Here is a 16,540-nt window from a genome sequence, read left to right as displayed (position 1 = left end):
CTCCTCCCTGCCTGGCTGGGGCAGATCCAGGCTCTCACTTGCCTGTACCACGCAAATGCCGCTTGAGTCATCGATGCCGTAACAGCCTAAGATGAGCGTGGGCCTTTATGGCTTTGAGCATGTCCACAGTGATCCGACAGCCTGCCGGGGGGTGTAAATGGCTTCCCCCACCCCAGAGCACACGTGGGGATCTGCCCCAAACCACACTTAGCTTGATGGCAGCAGATATTGGGGTTATAGGGCTCATGGCTGAAAATGCACCTCTGTAGACTCGAACACATGAAATTACCATAACTAGGACATTTCACGCTCCTCTCCCATCAAGCTGTTTAGAGCAAATTAAATTTCTCCCTAACCAGCCTCTAACAGTTCTTGTTAGATGTGGATCTAAATGTTAATTGCAGTGACAATAACAGGTCTGATCCTGCAGTCCTTATTTGGGTAAAACCTCCCACAGAAGCCAAAGGAATTTTGCCCCAGAGAAGACAGCTGGATGCAGTCCCACGTTTCCAGTCTCCTGAAGATGCCAGAAGGTAGCAAGGATATTTCTGTGATGTTACAAACCTTCTCTTTCCCTTTCCCCTCCCCACCCACCACCTCCCTTCAATTCTTTAATGCACTATTAATTTAATAAGCTCTACCAGGCTGCCTAATGCTGTGCTCAACTCCAGTTTGCACTTCTTCACAAAGAACTTAAATCATCATAGGGGGTGATGGGCAGATGTTAAGATGATTTTTGCAGGTCATTGGTTTGCGCATCTGCCTGATGCAGGGACTCTTGAAGGTCCTATGCTGTCTGGGTGAGTGGTCTTCTAAAACTGAGTGGTTTTTGCTCTCTCTGCCCTTGGGTAGTGAAAATACCCTTTAGCTTGGGATCCTAAGGCAGGCAGGCAGGCTGGATGATGGAGTTATTTAGTTCCTGCCTGTCCTCTGAGCAGCTTTCAGTCCTACCATTCAATTCTAGCTAAATTTGACAGAGAGAGATACTATGCTCATTCAGGTGTAAGAGTCAAGTAGGCATATTCCCACTCTGTTGCCTCCATTTGGGGCTCAAGACATTTGGGGTAAAGGGATCTAAGTGCATGTTGGCATCAGCCAGAGGCTGGCACTGAGTTGATTTAGGGGGCTGAAACCCGTGACTGCATTCAGAATTTGGCACTGGGGCCCAGTCAGTGGATTTGGAAATCACAGCTTTTATTTTTAAAAAGTGATTCCAGCTTATCTTGTCCATTACCCAGCATTATCTGCTGGGACACAAGCAAAACCTGCTGTGCTGCCCCTGCTGTTTTACACCCTCCTGCACAGTTGGTAAAAAAAACCCCATCTATTTCCCTCCCTGGCTGCATTTTATTACAGATTAAAGAGAGAATAAATATAAAGTCTGAGTAAGAAAGACCAGAAGAAGCTTGCGGGCTATGTCTGGGCTCCACCTTCCCCAGCACAGCTAGAGGCAAAGCTGCCATAGGTGGCCAGAGCTACCCTGATGGCAGGGCAAGGGTGGCTGCAGCCATTAGCCCAGGGCTCCCGGACACAGAGTCCCTCCCAGGAAGGCTGTGTGGCTCCAGCAACCTGGTTGCATCGGTGAGTTGAAAAGCAAACAGCTGGAGAAGGACAACTTTGATCATGCACATTTTATGGGACTTTCCTAGGCTTGTCCTCAACTCCAGCAGCCTACTCCCCCCAAAGTCACTGCGTGTTCCAAGACCTTGAACCCTTTAGATGCTGTAGGACCAGGATCAGTATGACCCATCTCCTCCAGGAGACTTACAGGCTGTGGAACTTTCTGCCTGTGGTATCAGGTCTCCAGGACAGGACCTGCCTCTTGTTCTCAGGGGCAAGAGGAGCTCCCACATTGCTTTTCTTCCCAGTATGATCCAGGCTTCCTTGCAGCTAACAGAAACACAGCAGGATTTTGGGGGACAGGTTAGAAGCCACAGCTTCACTCAGAGACCCCAGAATATGACATTGGAGGTGGTCCCTAAGCTCCAGCCAGCAGAATCTTGTTGGGACCTCTCAGCATCTGCCAGACACATCAGAACCATCACTGCAAACCTAAACAGCTGCAGAGAATGGGTCCCCACTACACACAAAACCCAGCAAAAACTCTGAAGACATTTCTCCAAGTGCTAGAGATCCAAATTGCCTTTTTTTTTTTTTTATTTCCCCCAGCAGCATTTAACAGGCTGCTGATGTTTGTTTATGAAGTGAAATGCGCGTGATTTATTTGATCTGCTGAAGCTGGAGAGCTGCATTCCCATGCCAAGGACAGGCAGAGACATTGCATTCTCCTCTATTTTATCTGAGCAGTCTCCAAAGGAATGCATTGCACAGTCAGAAGCACTTTCAGCTGCTTCAAAACTGGACATTAAATGCTTATTAGAGACCTCCTAACTTCCAAGCCATAAAGTTGCATTTGTTCTTGTCCATCTCTGCATATGGAGCAAGTCTTAATAAAGTGTTGAAGTAGTTAAAACAGGTTTGGGGAAGAGGTCTCAGGGCAACCAGGCTCTTGTCTGGATCTGGCTTGAATAATCCTAGGGGAGATTTCTTCCTTTCTCATGCTTTGCTGGTAGATTGTGTTTAACATGTCTCACCTGGTTTGCAGGGACAGTGGTTTAATTAACTGCTTTGCAAAAAGACTCCATAAATGGAAAGTCTAGCTCTGCCTTTTCTAACACCTGGAGATCTCTTTATTTCCTCTCATCACCCAGACCAGGGCTTAGCTGCCAAGGAAGCCAGCATTAACAGATGGAAGATGAATTGCAGCGCATGAGCTATGAGATTTACAGCTCTTTGGGGGGAAACACATGGAGCATCACCCATCCAGCAAGTGGGACAAGAGCCAAATCCTCACCTGATGTGAGGTAGCAGCACAGTGACCAAGTCAGTGCCTGGACACCAGCTGAATCTCATCCTCCACTGCTGCTGAGCAGCCTCGTTGCAGAGAAACCACCTCATTTACACCCGGACTGAGGGCCCAATTGCTTAACAGAGCCTTCTCTCCTAGCCCCTGCATACAAAACACTTCGCAAATGAAGTGTGAAGATAATATGCTTTATCATGGGCATTTATTACAGATGATTGTTGTATAAATCTCCCTCCATTCACATACATATACATAAGGTGTATATAAATATGCAGTATCCAGCAGTACCCAGAGCCTTTTTGACTATGTCAATGTAGCCCCCATAAAGATAGTGGGAAATGATTCATAATATTTATATGACAGACATGATATGAACTGTAATAGCCTGTTGGGATCGAGAATATCCATAGGTCTCTGTCAGCCACAAATGTGATTTAAATATTATATATGTGGCAACTGTAGCATTAGTAATATGATAGCTGTTATTGATAGTGCTCATAAAATGCAGTAGTTTTGCACTGAAGAATGTGAAAAATAATCTAGTGGTTTTCCTAATGGTCTTCCCAGCACTGAAAGGAAGCATACTTCCAACACCTCCTTTTTTCAATGCCTCCTCCTCTCCTCCCCCACCCCAAATTACCATCAGGTTCTGTCGGATTACTGCCAGGGCCATATTTTATTCTGCTGATGTCGGGTTGTGGCATCTCATCCTCCTGGGTCTGTCTGGGAGGCTGGAGAGGGTGAGAGGTCCCTGGAGAGCCCTGGGGCCGTTGACAAGGCTGCACCAGGAGGGTTACGCTGTCCATGCTTTCCTCTGACCGTACAGAGCAAGAGGGCAAGGAGCAGCAGGAGAGGGGCTCAAAGAAGAAGCTGGTGCTGTGCTGGGTGTTGAAGGGGAGATGTTTATCCAGGAGACAGGGCAAGAGGTCCTCGATAGGCATAAATCAGCACAGTCCTACACAAACACTACACCTACACAGATTTCTGCTTGCTAGGCTTCCTAAGTGGGGCTCTGGCATCTAAAAGTGCAAGCTGGACACCTGAGTCCTCTTCCTTCCACCAACCTTCTGTGCTCAAAGTGTGTCCCAGCCAGGGGTCTGTTGGAGGACTGAAGCATCGCTCCCTTCCCTGCACCCGTTCACAGCACAGGGAGATGGCTGGAGAGAATTTTTTTAATCTTCCATGTGCACCAGTAAGGATCCATCTGCACTAGAGCACAGAAAACCTGGGAGAGCTGTGGGTGACACCACTGACCCCAAGTTATTCACTATTTGGCCATCACACCCCTCCACAAAGGGCTGGTGTCTTTGCATTGCAGCAACAGGCCCCTTCAGACACAGCACAAGGAGCTGTGGGACCCTCAGCCACAAAAACAGACTCACATCTGAGCAAAGGAGATATTCTTCCATCACTACTGAAGAAACAAGGGGCCCCTTCCCTCCTGGCTGCCAGCCTGCTTTCATCTCCCCTGTCTTTGTCCCAACTTTTTCCAAGTGCAAATGAAAGGGGGAAAACCACTCCACAATAAATCAGTGGCTGCCACAGTCATTAATTACAATAGTCCCCATTTTTCCTCCATTAGCAGAACCAAATGAGGGTGAGACTTGCCTGGGTGGAGAGCCCAGCTCAACAGGATCCCTCAGACGCAGCTGCCCTGGCCTCACCCAGCAGAGTCTGCAAGGGAAGGCAGGAGCACAGCTCACACCCAGCAGTGATGCTTGGTGTCGATCCAGCAGCACTGGCCTGCAGGCAGGAGCTCTGCTTTTAAAGGCAACCTCTAACGGGGATCAGGTGTTGCTTAAAGAGCTCAGGAGTTAACTCAGCTGTGCCTGCTTATGTCAAGGGGAAGGGAAGCAGCCTCTGAGGCAGGTATCGAGATGCTAGTCCCCTCCTTTCACATCACAGAGAATAAATCAAGGAAATGATATATGCTCCAACCAAACCAGACCGTAGGGCAAAGCATTGATCAGCTCCCTTGTGTGTAGCTTTAAAAAATAAATTAATTAGGGTTGCATTAGCGGGTCTTTGTAGAGGAACCCACTCACGCTCTCATCTCCTGCTCTGATAAGGGTTCTCCTTGCTCTCTGTGCTGAGGACTGGGAAAGGCCATGCTGCAGGCTGCCCCGGCACACTGCTATCTTCAGGGATTTCATTCCCCAGGGTTAAGTTTTAATATTTTAAAGCAAACAGGACACACACATTTCAATTCAATCCAAAGCACCAGCCTCTCGGTGAACAGAACTGGGATGAAGGAAGGGAGAAGGAGTGTCTCTATAAATGGATGAAAGAAAACAGAGCAAGGAGGGGGAGAAAACTGATTTTCCCAGACATAAATCAGGAATTTACTCAATTGAAATAAGTGGAGCTGCACCAGTGTAAAACCAGTGTGAGATCAGAGTTACAGTGCTATAAAAGCAGTGTGAGGTTAGCATCAGCCTCAGTGTATTACAGAGATGGTTTGAGGAAAGCCTAGGGAAATCAGTAATATTGAAATTGGAAAAACGAAAAAGAAATTATGTGATTTCCTGATGATTTGGCAAATCAAATCCTCAAGGTGGCCAGTTCTCATATTCCTTCCTTACACTGAGATGCTGGACTGGTGAGCTCTTCTGCCAGAATGGTGTTTCTATATTATCTCTCTTCTGAGTGGAGCAGCTGTGAGATGCTCTGAAGATGCCGTATAAAAATAAATTGAATCAAATTAGGGAAACAACTAAAGTAATTTCTTCTCTGTCCTCACATTAATCCATTTAGGTTGATTCTTTGGGTGCTCTGAAGGGGATTTGCATCACTATCCTGTCAGCACCCACAGCCCCTTCCTTTCCTCTCAAACAAGCCTCAGCAGCACCTCCTAATTCCATGTCTTTTTATTATTCTACCCCCTCTGCCTGCCACTGCTTGGAGACTTCAAGGAGATTTTTATGGGGCAATTGGCTTTCCCTGGCAGGTTGGATTAAGCTGCAGTTTGCTCCCAATTGCAACGAGCGACAACATTCTAATGAGATTTTTTGGGGGGAGACACGAATTGAGGGAAGGAAAAACAAATACTGTCTTTTAAATGAAATAATGATGCGTAAGGCCTGAAATATAATGAGAAGCATATCAGCGGCAATTTGAGTTGTTAATGGAGCCTGTGCATTGATACGCGGTGGCAAGCACGCTCGGAGGCAGTCAAAGCAATTCTGGCATCGTGGACCCAGCAGAGGCTGGGACAAGATCCCCATCCAATGCGGATTTCTACTGCCCTAAAATTATACATTGTGTTTCCAAGAGGATGAATTCCAGAAAGTCCCAGGGCCCGGGCTGTAAGTAGGTCAGGCTAGATGTTCATCGCCACGGTCTCATATGGCCTTGCAGTCTCTGTGCCCTGCGGTGAGGATGCAGAGCAAGCAGTAAATAGCACACTGCCGGGGGACAAAGGCTCCATCCCCCTGCCAGGCTCAGCAGAGGGGACCTGATGTGGAAATGGCTGCAGAGACGCGGTGCAGAGATGCCCTGGAGCTCCTGCCTGTGATGTCCCAGATATTGATGTACTCGCCATCCTGGTGAGGGACATTTTGGTTCACCCCTGCATCCACTCCTGCCAAGTCTCTCAAGGTGCACTCATGTATTCCCACAAGCAAAAAGGGGAGCTGCCTCTGCAGTCTCCCCTGTGTTATCGCAGGAAAATCATCATCACTGCCACGAGGTGTAAGTAATTCACCCCTTGGCGGTGGCGATGAGCCCTGCTCATCTTATCTCAAGGACATCACTGCAGCACCAGGCACACACCACATCAGCCAAAGAGAGGCTGGGAGCACTGCTTTTTTTCCTCATCTATGTTGGTAAAAAAACAGAATTTGTCATGAAAAGGTGAGAAACCCCAGAGTCACACTCAAACTGAGAGAGTTTCCAGGTCCAGGAGGTCCTGTCCTGCCCGGCTCGGCACAAGGGATTGAGCTTGGCTCTCTCCCACAGAGTCCTGACCACTGCACTGTGCGATTCCCTTTCTTCTCCTTCTCCTCTCTGGCAGGTCAGGAGGGTTTCTCTGCTAAAGCTTCACTTTCAGCTCACTGGAATTTCCCTGCAGAAATGAAAATCCACCAGAAAATTCCCACTTGGCTCTGTTGCACATGAAAAAGGTGCAGACATGGGTGGTTGTGGTTGCACGACCCACGTGGTGGCCGGGGATACTGTGAGAAGGTCTGGCAGCAAAAGCCCAGCTGACACAGCTCTCTCTCATCCTCCTTTTAAAGCCCTGGTCCTGTATTACTCCCTGAAGATGCTACATTTTGCTTGGGAGAATGATGCTTGACTCCTTCACAGAACTTGTGCCCCGCTCTCTCAGCACCAGGATTTCCAGGATGCAGCCAGAGTTTCGACTCACCAGCTGCTGACACTGCACGTTTCGACAAGAGAGACACATTGCACGGATTTCCAGTGTAAATCACGAGACAATCCAACATAAACATTTCGAAATAGATGGCAGAAGGGGGGATGAAGAGAACCTTTGAGGAGGGGCCTGATTCTGCTGCCATTTAGATGATGGGAAATCGGACGTCGCTTCCCAGCCCAAAGTGACCTTGGCTGAGCGACTCAGCTTTTGCAGCAGCATCACGGAGAGCAGGATCTGACCCCTGAGGTCATGCTTAGCAAGCAAAGTTGAATTTCAAGAGAGTCTTTTCCCAAAATCTCTTGGTTTCCTCCCCCAGGCTCCTGTCCTGACCCCAGTTCCCAGGCGTTTGTACCCCACCCCAGCACAGCTCTACTCTGCAAATATGACAGAGCCAAGCTCAGGCTCAAAGTGTTTAGTACTGAAATGTCACAGCCGTGGGCTGATGAGTGAGATGGATAATATCTTCTCTTGGCTCTCTGGGAACACCTGGTTCTGATGCTGCTCGAAGCAGTTTTCAATCCTGCTGTTGTGCACACCACAGAAACACGTTTGGTCGCCCTGCTTTAGGAAGTATTCCCATCCTAAAGGAATTACAAAAATAGAAACCCCAAGGTAACTCTGTACATACAGGTCCCACCTGCCTGACCAAACAGGAGTCCTCTATGTAGAGGACCCAGTTCAACCATCTCCAAGCAATATCTGCTCCAGGCAGGAGTGGTTGGCCTGTCCTTGCTTCTGCTGCTGAAGTTTTGCAGTTGTTAGAGAGCACGGTAAGCCAATAACCGGGTCTGTTTTATTTCACTTGATCACGTTTTCCCAAGGATCCAGGAGTTTTTGCCAGACGAACCCTGGTTAAGTGTATCTTGGCTTTAAACACATCACTCAAGGTTGAGGAGTGGCTCGTGCTTAACATCTCAGCAGGCAATGAATCTGAATGTGCTGCCTTCATCCAGAGACCAACAGAGTCATAGTCATAGAATCATACAATCATAGATTCATAGAATCATAGAATGGTTTGTGTTGGAAGGGACCTGAAAGATGATCCAGTTCCAACCCCCCTACCACGGGCAGGGACACCTCCCAGTGGATCAGGGTGCTGGCCATGCTGGGCTCCCAAATTATATGTGAGTCTGCGCCTATTGCTCAGCTTTATCCAGCATTACTCAAGTTTCTCCATCAAGTACCTCAGCTTCAGCAGCTTCAAAAGCGCTTTGAAAGCCTGAGGAGAAAAAGGGGAGAAAGGTGGGAAAAGCGTTGGAAGAGGCTGCCCAGGGAAGAGGTGGAGGTGTTCAAAAAAACGTGTAGATGTGGCACTCGGGGACATGGTTTAGGAGGTGTGGTGGAATTGTGCTGACAATTGAACAGGATGAGTGTGGAGGTCTTTTCCAACCTTAATGATTCTATAATTCTATGAAAACCCACCTGTGTGCAGAGCAAGCTCCACGTGCACCATGGGCTGTCCTGGCCCCTGTCCTGCTGCCTGCAGCCCTGCCAAACTTCCCACCTGGGCCAGTTGGGTGAGCACCAAATGACACCAACCTTTATCTAGACCTGTTTAATTTTCAGTCCTGATGAGGCGTTTCAATAATCCGCAGTGGTGAGTTTTGCGTGGCCAGGCCAGGGTAATCAGAGATGCTGGCTTTGCTGGGGAAGCAAAATACAAAATAAAACATGATTACAAATAATAGCAGCATTTGTGAGCTGCACTACATAAGAGCTCGGTGTTGGGATTGTTGCTTCATTACAGAGCTCTCTCCTGCTAAATCTTTTCTGATATTAAAGTTGGCTCAATAGGGTCCTGATCCCTGGTTGAAACATCGATATTACTAATAAATAGAAATAACAAGGGAGGTAAAGGGCCAGACCAGCATGACCTGCTTTATGAATTAATGTAGTGAGAACTGGCCATTTTCCTATATATACTACAAGCACACATATGAACTTCATACACATTTATTGGACATCGGTGCACTGAAATGAAGCTGGAGCGATGCTCTAACCTAATTACCGACTTGCTACAGTGTGCCAGGGAAAAAGTAGGGAAGGCTCATTGCATACACCCCTGTGGCTTTAAGAAATGCTCGCTATTTCTCTCACCGGGTGAATGAAATCATCTCTTCCAGCCAGGCTTTTTCTCAGCGTGGATCCCCTCCCGGCTCCGGAGCCAAGAGCAGAGCAGGCGGCTGCAAAGTGTTTCTGTGGGACCCCAAGCTCCTCATTTGCAAGGATTTTAGCTGGAGTTTGCAGTCCCCTGTGCAATCATATAATCATTGAATAGTTTGGGTTGGAAGGGACCTTAAAGCCCACCCAGTTCCAACCTTCTGCCATGGGCAGGGACACCTCCCACTGGATCAGGCTCCTCCAAGCCCCATCCAACCTGGCCTTGAACACCTCCAGGGATGGGGCAGTCACTACTTCTCTGGGCAACCTGGGCCAGGGCCTCCCCACCCTCATCTTGAAGAATTTCTGCATAATGTCTAATCTAAATATTGCCCCCTTCCAATTTAAAGCCATTCCCCCTCATCCTATCACTCCATGACCTTGTAAAAAGCCCCTTCCCAGCTTCCCTTCAGCCCCTTTCAGCACTGAAAGCTGCTTTAAGGTGTCCACAGAGCCTTCTCTTCTGCAGGCTGAACTTAACTCTTTCAACGTGGCCTCATATGGATGGTGCTCCAGCCCCAGATCAGCTTTGTAGCCTCCTCTGGACCCATTATGATGATGCCTGGGTGTTACAGCAGGGCTGTGTTTCAGTAGGAGCCAGGGCACAGGGAGATGGACAATCTGACCCTTCTCATCCCGAGAGCATGTTCTCCATGCACATAAGTGCATGTGCTTGTGGCTATATATATCTATATATCTGCATCTATATATATACACACACATACATATGGAGAGAGAGAGAGAGATCATGTGCATTTCTCCGCTCATCTGTAATTCTGTCCTGTGATTTTTGCATCCTGGGTGATTATTATCAGGAGGTGTGAAGCAGACGTGACCGTGCTTTGCTATGTGATATGATACTATCGTCGCAGTAATGTTATATCCAGGCACAGCGGGTCGGATCCGGCTCCCGGGAACACCAGCTTACCCAATTCATTGCCAGCAATGTCTTTACACCACGGTAACAGCAAACCGGGTCCGGCCCTTCCTCCCAGACGGAGACACCGCGTTGTGTCCATAATTTATAAGCTATTCAAAATTTATCGCTGAGAACAAACTCTGACTACAGAAGGGTTTTAAATCCTTGTTAAGTATTAAAGTGGAAATAGCCATGCTAACGCGGCGCTGGCGGGCGACGGGGATGGGGCAGCACCCTCCTGCTTGCTCCCCAGCTGAGCCTGCACCCGTGTCCCCCAGAAGTGGCTCAAATTGAGTTTTACCCCTCTTTTCCCCCCTCTTTTTCCCTTTCTTTTCCTTCTCCACTGCTATTTCTCCAACCACAGGTCCCCGCGGGTCAGAGGTGGGTCGGATGCTGGCTGTGCCCCCCCCCCCCGCTGTCCCCAGCCCCCTCCTTTGGGGGGACCCAGAGCCATACAACGCTTGTCACCCCGCCGGTGACAAATCGGCCTCGGTTGACAAGAACGGATGGAGGTGCTTCCCAAGCTGATGCGGGGGGCGAGAGCAGCGCTGGATCGGGGCACTGGGGGGGATGCGGCTGCCAGCGGTGGCACCGGCGAAGATGGGGAGGGGGGACTCAGGTGGCCAAGCCAGGGCTACCCTGCGCCAGGGCTGGCGTTTGGGGTCTGCGCGGGGGCAAATTTAATACGTCTTACGGTGGCCTCCTCCCAGAGCTTGGCTTAATGGGATGCCAGAGACGACAGGGTTGCCTCGATCTGCTCATTCCCCGGGCCTGGGGAACCATCCATCTTGCTCTAACCCTATTTTAAAAAAATATAAAAGGAAAGAAAAGGAGGGGGTGGGGGAGAAAGAAAAATGATAAATCTGTTCAGGGCTTTTGTTTGCCTGCGATTCCTGTAAAGGACAAAAAAAATGAAATAAAAGCCAGGCCCATTTTTTCCCTGCTTGGTGTTGCCATGGGATAGAAAGCCCCCCATTCTCAAGAGTGCAGTGCCCTTGGGGAGGGGGGAAAAAAACTCATTAAGGTTATGAGTTGCATCTGTTCCCCGGGTCTGGGTCACTTCCAGCCCGCCAGCTCTCCCCTGCCTGTGTCCCCAGCCCCCGCGCATTCCCATTGCTAATTTATTTGGATATCCATGCCCTCAGAAATCAGAGGGGAGATCCGTGCTCTCCGCTTGGGCTCGGAGACAATGATCACTGTGCTGAGAGCACCTCGGCTCAGAGAGCATCCCCGCTCTCGGCTGGGTAAGGGAAGCAGAAGGCAGCAGCCAGAGCAGGATCTGCGAGAGGGATACCTGCACATCCCTCTGGAAAACAGAAATAATAATCCTGGGTTGCCACTGCAAGAGGCAGAAGAGAGAATTCCCATTTGACCAACACCATGGGCAGGAGAGGTTTGGAGCAGCATCGCAAGATATTGATCCTCCGCGCCTTGTCCTGCTGGGACCTCTGACCTGCCAGGCCCCAGACTTCAAGAAACCAAATGAACAAACCTCCCTTTTCTGCTCCTGCTTGGCTCTTTCCTTGCTTGGGGAATGCATGTGATCAGGATCCAGTGCTATTTACCACATCCAGGGGGGTGGGGAGAAGTAAAAAAAAAAAAGATCTTTGATGTAGCACACTGTCATAAAAACATGTTTGTACAGTAGAGCGGAGGCTCTCCAGGACTTCACAGAATGAGGGAATTTGCTTGATATTTCCAATTGCATATGATAAGCAATGTGCATTCAATTGCCTTTATCGGAGCTGTAAAGTAAAATACAGCAGACGGCGGAGGGCTGGGTGCCATAAAGCAAAGAGCTTTACAGTGAGAGACAATACAGCCAGAACCAGTGTGGGAGAGGGGGATTTTTTTTCACCCGGCCATTGCTCCTATCTACCCGGCTCTCATTTCCAGGCTATTTATAAATGAAGTGTCGGGAGAAGGCTGGTCATTGCGTGCACCAAGCCCCCCAGCACTGCGTACGTGGTTTCCTGCACTGCACGGCTAAAATGCACCCAGTTGTCTGGAGATTCAGCTCAGAGAGTGGAAGGGAACCATAGTCCTGATCATCCAGGTCCATATCTGCAGCAGGGATAAGTCCGAAGTGAGTTTTAGTGGGTGCAGGGAGCAGCAAGGGGCTGCAGCAAAGGAGGAAGGAGGAAAAAATGGTGATTTCAGCTGCCATAAAATGGAGATTTAGTGCCATTGTGAGCTGGGCACTAAAATCTGGCTGTCCCGGTGCAGGAGGCTCCAAGCTGCACGGGATGAGCAGCAGGGCTGTGCCGTACTGTGCCAAAACACATCACGTCGAGCCATGTCGTGTTGATCCGTGGTGGGCCAGGTCTACCAAGCTGTGCCTTGCTGCTCCAGCTAGGAACACACTCATGAGGCCCAGGTTTGCAGCACAGCTCAGCAAGGGCTCAAAACCAGAGGCATCCGTGCAGAGTTCACAGCGTTGGTCGCAGTCTGGCATCATTGGAAGGAAACACGACGGTTGTGCCTGTAAGCCAAGGAAAGGAACACGCACAAAAGCCTTTTCCGCATACTCTGGGGATCATTGGTAACACCACAGCTTGCAGGTATCAGTTTGCTGGATTACGTGTAAAAGGCTTCACAGTCTTTATTATAAACACTATAAATAGGTTTGTGGTTCTTCTTTGAGTTTAAGAACAAAAGGCTGTTTCATTATCATTAAACTTGCGTTTCAGTTGCTCTGTGACCGGGTGTCTGGCTTTTTATTGCAAGCCAGGGCTTTCAAAAGCTCCTTAAATGTTAATGTCACCTTTAAAACAACAGTGGCGAGGCCTTTGATCAGCAGAGTCAGTCACTTCTTGCAGCTGAAGTAAGAACCAGCGACTGACTGATCTTGGGATTTTAATATTTCCCCCTTCCCCCAGCTGACCCCCTGCACAAGAAGAGAAGCTGGGCTTTGATCAGACCTGATTTTTTAGCCATCTCAAGAACCTACTGCTTAAAGGAAATGTTCAATGCTGAGTTTCCATGGCTCAATGTGATGGAAGAGTGCAGGGCATGGCCAGCATAGCTGGCTGGTCCTGCAAAAGTCACTCAACCACGCTATCCCTGCCAGGCTCTGGAGACAGGTGAGGGGCCCTTCTCCACCCTTACTGCCATGGACCTGCAGGATTCCCCAAGAGATGTGGTCTAGGGCCACCAGCAGCACCCGCTTGTCTTTGCTGCAGATGCATCTCTGCAATTTAGAAGCCCATGGGGAGGAACAGGATCATCTCCAAGTCTTTCATTCCCATGGAACCAGCACTGCCCTTCACCAAATCTCACAGCAGGACTGCAGACCCATTACTCGTTGTCCTTCACCCATCTGCTGCCCCTGTCCCCATCCTCTCTGTGCTCAGATGTTGGCCACTCCATGCACGTGCCCACAGCGTTTGCTGCTGTGGAGCTTGCCAGGCCAGGTACAGGGTCACCCACATCACTCCGTAAGCAGGCAGGAGTGGAACGCCAGAGGAAAGCACATTTCAGGTTCAATTAATGCCATCCACGGCAGAGGCGGCCGTGCTGATGCTGGTCTGGGTACAAGGATATGTTTGCAGAGATAAGTGTGAGTGTAACCTGATGACACAAGTTGCCTGCCTCCAAATGTCAGGCAAAGTTCATGCAACCCATGTGAAACGAGTTAAAATTTAACAGATATCTGCAAAGTCTTGTGTTGTAATTGAATCCATCATGTGGAAGGGAAGCATGTTCAGACACATCCCAAATTTGCCTAGACCAGAGTATTCTTCTGGAAAAAAGGTTGATGCAAAGGAGGCTGCTGCTGCTAAATATGCCTGCGCCCCCTCCTTCCCCTTCTGCAAGGAGAAAGCTCAGTCTGAAAACTTCTGAGTCATTCTGCATTGGTTTTGATGTGTCAAAACTGGTTTAAAAAATCACAGCTGAAGCAGCAGTAAGGAGAGCTCAGCTCAGGCACAGGCAGATGAATGCAAAGTGCTGCAGAGCTGAACCACGTTGTGCTCCACATTGAAAACAAGAGTCGTTTAAGCTGTACCCAGGCATCAAGAAAGAAAAAAGGCTTTTTGGCTTCTTGACACCGTGATGTGGCTTTGTGTTGTTTTTTTCTTTGCTGGCTGCTAATTCACCCTTTGTCCTGGCATGGTAGGGTGCAAACTCCTTCAAGCTTTAGAAATGGAAAGTTGTTTTGTGGGTTTTGTGCTCCATTTCTAAGGCTCCAGCTGCAAGTTCAGCCCTGAAGCCCTCCCTACGTGGCCTTTGGGCCATGCAGGCAGTAGTGTCCAGCTGTGAGGAGTACACCCCATCGCAGCCTCGTGCAGGGTGGGACAACATCTACACACCTGGGATGGCAAAGCAGCCATCCCAGCATCCTTCTTTTCTCCCTTTGCGCGTACTCCTGGCTGAATCCTGCTCAGGTCCTGCATCCCAAGCCTGAAAACCAGCCACCGAAACAGCGGTGGAGGCAGAAGGAATGAGCTCTGTGCTCTAGCTCGCTCGGAGGTTTATGTCTCTATCTTTTTCCATTCAGGGAGTTTATTACACTAAGTGATTGATGGAATGGATTATAAAACAAGAAGTGGATGCCCGTCTTAGTTTGGACGAACAGAAGACATCCCCCTGCCCCAGCTGGCTCCATCCACAGCATCCCCATGGGTGGATCTGGGGTTTGGCTCTGATTTATCCCCTACCCCTTGCCAGCAGATTGAACCTCAGTGGTTTCCTTGTGATACTAATGATCAGTGTTTCTCGCTGTCCCCCTGGGGCAGCTGCACAGTCAGGCTCTTCTCTGGACACGACAGGCTCGGAGGAAAGCTGTAAGGGATGACTGAGACCCTTGTGTGCTTTTACTCTGCAAGGGCTTTTCATAAGGAAGCTAAAAACAAATTTAGCACTTAATGCTCTGAAGAGTAAACACTTAAATGCCCTATCATCTGCCGAAGTGCTTTGTTTATTATTCAGAGAAGCTAAACTGAGGCAGTTTTCCATGGAGATGTAGTACCTCCTTCAGATTAGCCCACTTAATTAGATCCTGGTTGCACAGCACTCTGCTCTGGAAGAGGTGCTGATGAGGGAAAGATGAACAATTGCTTCCAGAAGCCAAGCCTAGGCTCTAGCTGCCTCCGGGTACCCTTGTGTGCAGGGTATTATTCGGGGAGGAAACCGCTAAAGACGGACATCTCAAGCCCTGGTTCAAGGCTGCTGATCAGTGTGGGATGCAGGGACAAACCCAACGCAGGCGCTGGGGGCAGAGAGAAGCCACCATCCCCTCCCAGCTGTGCCAGGCTCTGTCCCAGCTACCAGCCCACTGACATCAGCTTCAAATCCCAGCGGGTACCAACCTGACCTCCAGTAAGGACGGACAGCTTTAAAAAAGTTATTTGCCCCTGGGCTTCAAAGAAATTTGGGATAAAAGATGCTGGTTTGGGTACTAAGTACTCACAAATGCCAGTCTTGAATGGTGGCTGCCATGAACAGCACTCCTCAAAAGCTAAAACCTCCAGCCTCCCGTTTATAAGCTATTAAAGCTGTTACATCCCATAATGGACAACCTCAGGTGAAGAAGACTAACGACGGAAAACGCTGAAACACGACCGCACTGCTAGACACAATAACAGACATGGCACAAGAAGGATATGACACAGGGAGACAAACAGGAGCAAAATTTATGTCACTGGAGATTACAAGGGCATCATATATCAGCGATGGAGACGGGTTCTGAACACCAGCACAAGGGCAGGCCTAACCTTTCAGAGGAAAAGCCCAGAGCAACAATAACAGCCAAGGAAAAAAAAACAGAGCTGTGTCCCTCTGGCAGCTGCCTCCACTTGGGGTGAGCTGGGGAGTTTGGTAGCAAGGAGAGGGAGATGCCAAAAAACACACGGTGGCCACGTGCCTGGCGCCTAATGCAGTAACAAAAGGCTTTGTTTGCTGGCTGTTAATGATACAAGGCTAGAAAGTGTTTACACGAGGAGCTAGCGGATACCTGTGCCTTGACACAAAGGCTGTTCAGGTTTGCATCTCCTGGTCAAAGCAGCATCTCTTTGGGCATCAATGGCTAATCCCGCTGTTTGAGCTGATGAGGCTTTGCCCCTCCTCAGCCCCCACTGGCACCCACCACCTCCCAGAGCAACCCTTGTACTCCAGAGCCCTGGCTGAAGGTTTTAGAAATAGGGAACCAAAGGCCAAACACAGCTCCAAACCCAACCTGCCACAGCCTGGAGGAGAATCCTGTCCTACTTGATGCAAAACA

The sequence above is a fragment of the Phaenicophaeus curvirostris genome, chromosome 20 (assembly GCF_032191515.1).
Source record: "Phaenicophaeus curvirostris isolate KB17595 chromosome 20, BPBGC_Pcur_1.0, whole genome shotgun sequence".
NCBI classification, from domain to species: domain Eukaryota; kingdom Metazoa; phylum Chordata; class Aves; order Cuculiformes; family Cuculidae; genus Phaenicophaeus; species Phaenicophaeus curvirostris.
The sequence above is the reverse complement of the archived record's forward strand: the minus strand, read 5'-3'. Positions refer to the sequence as shown.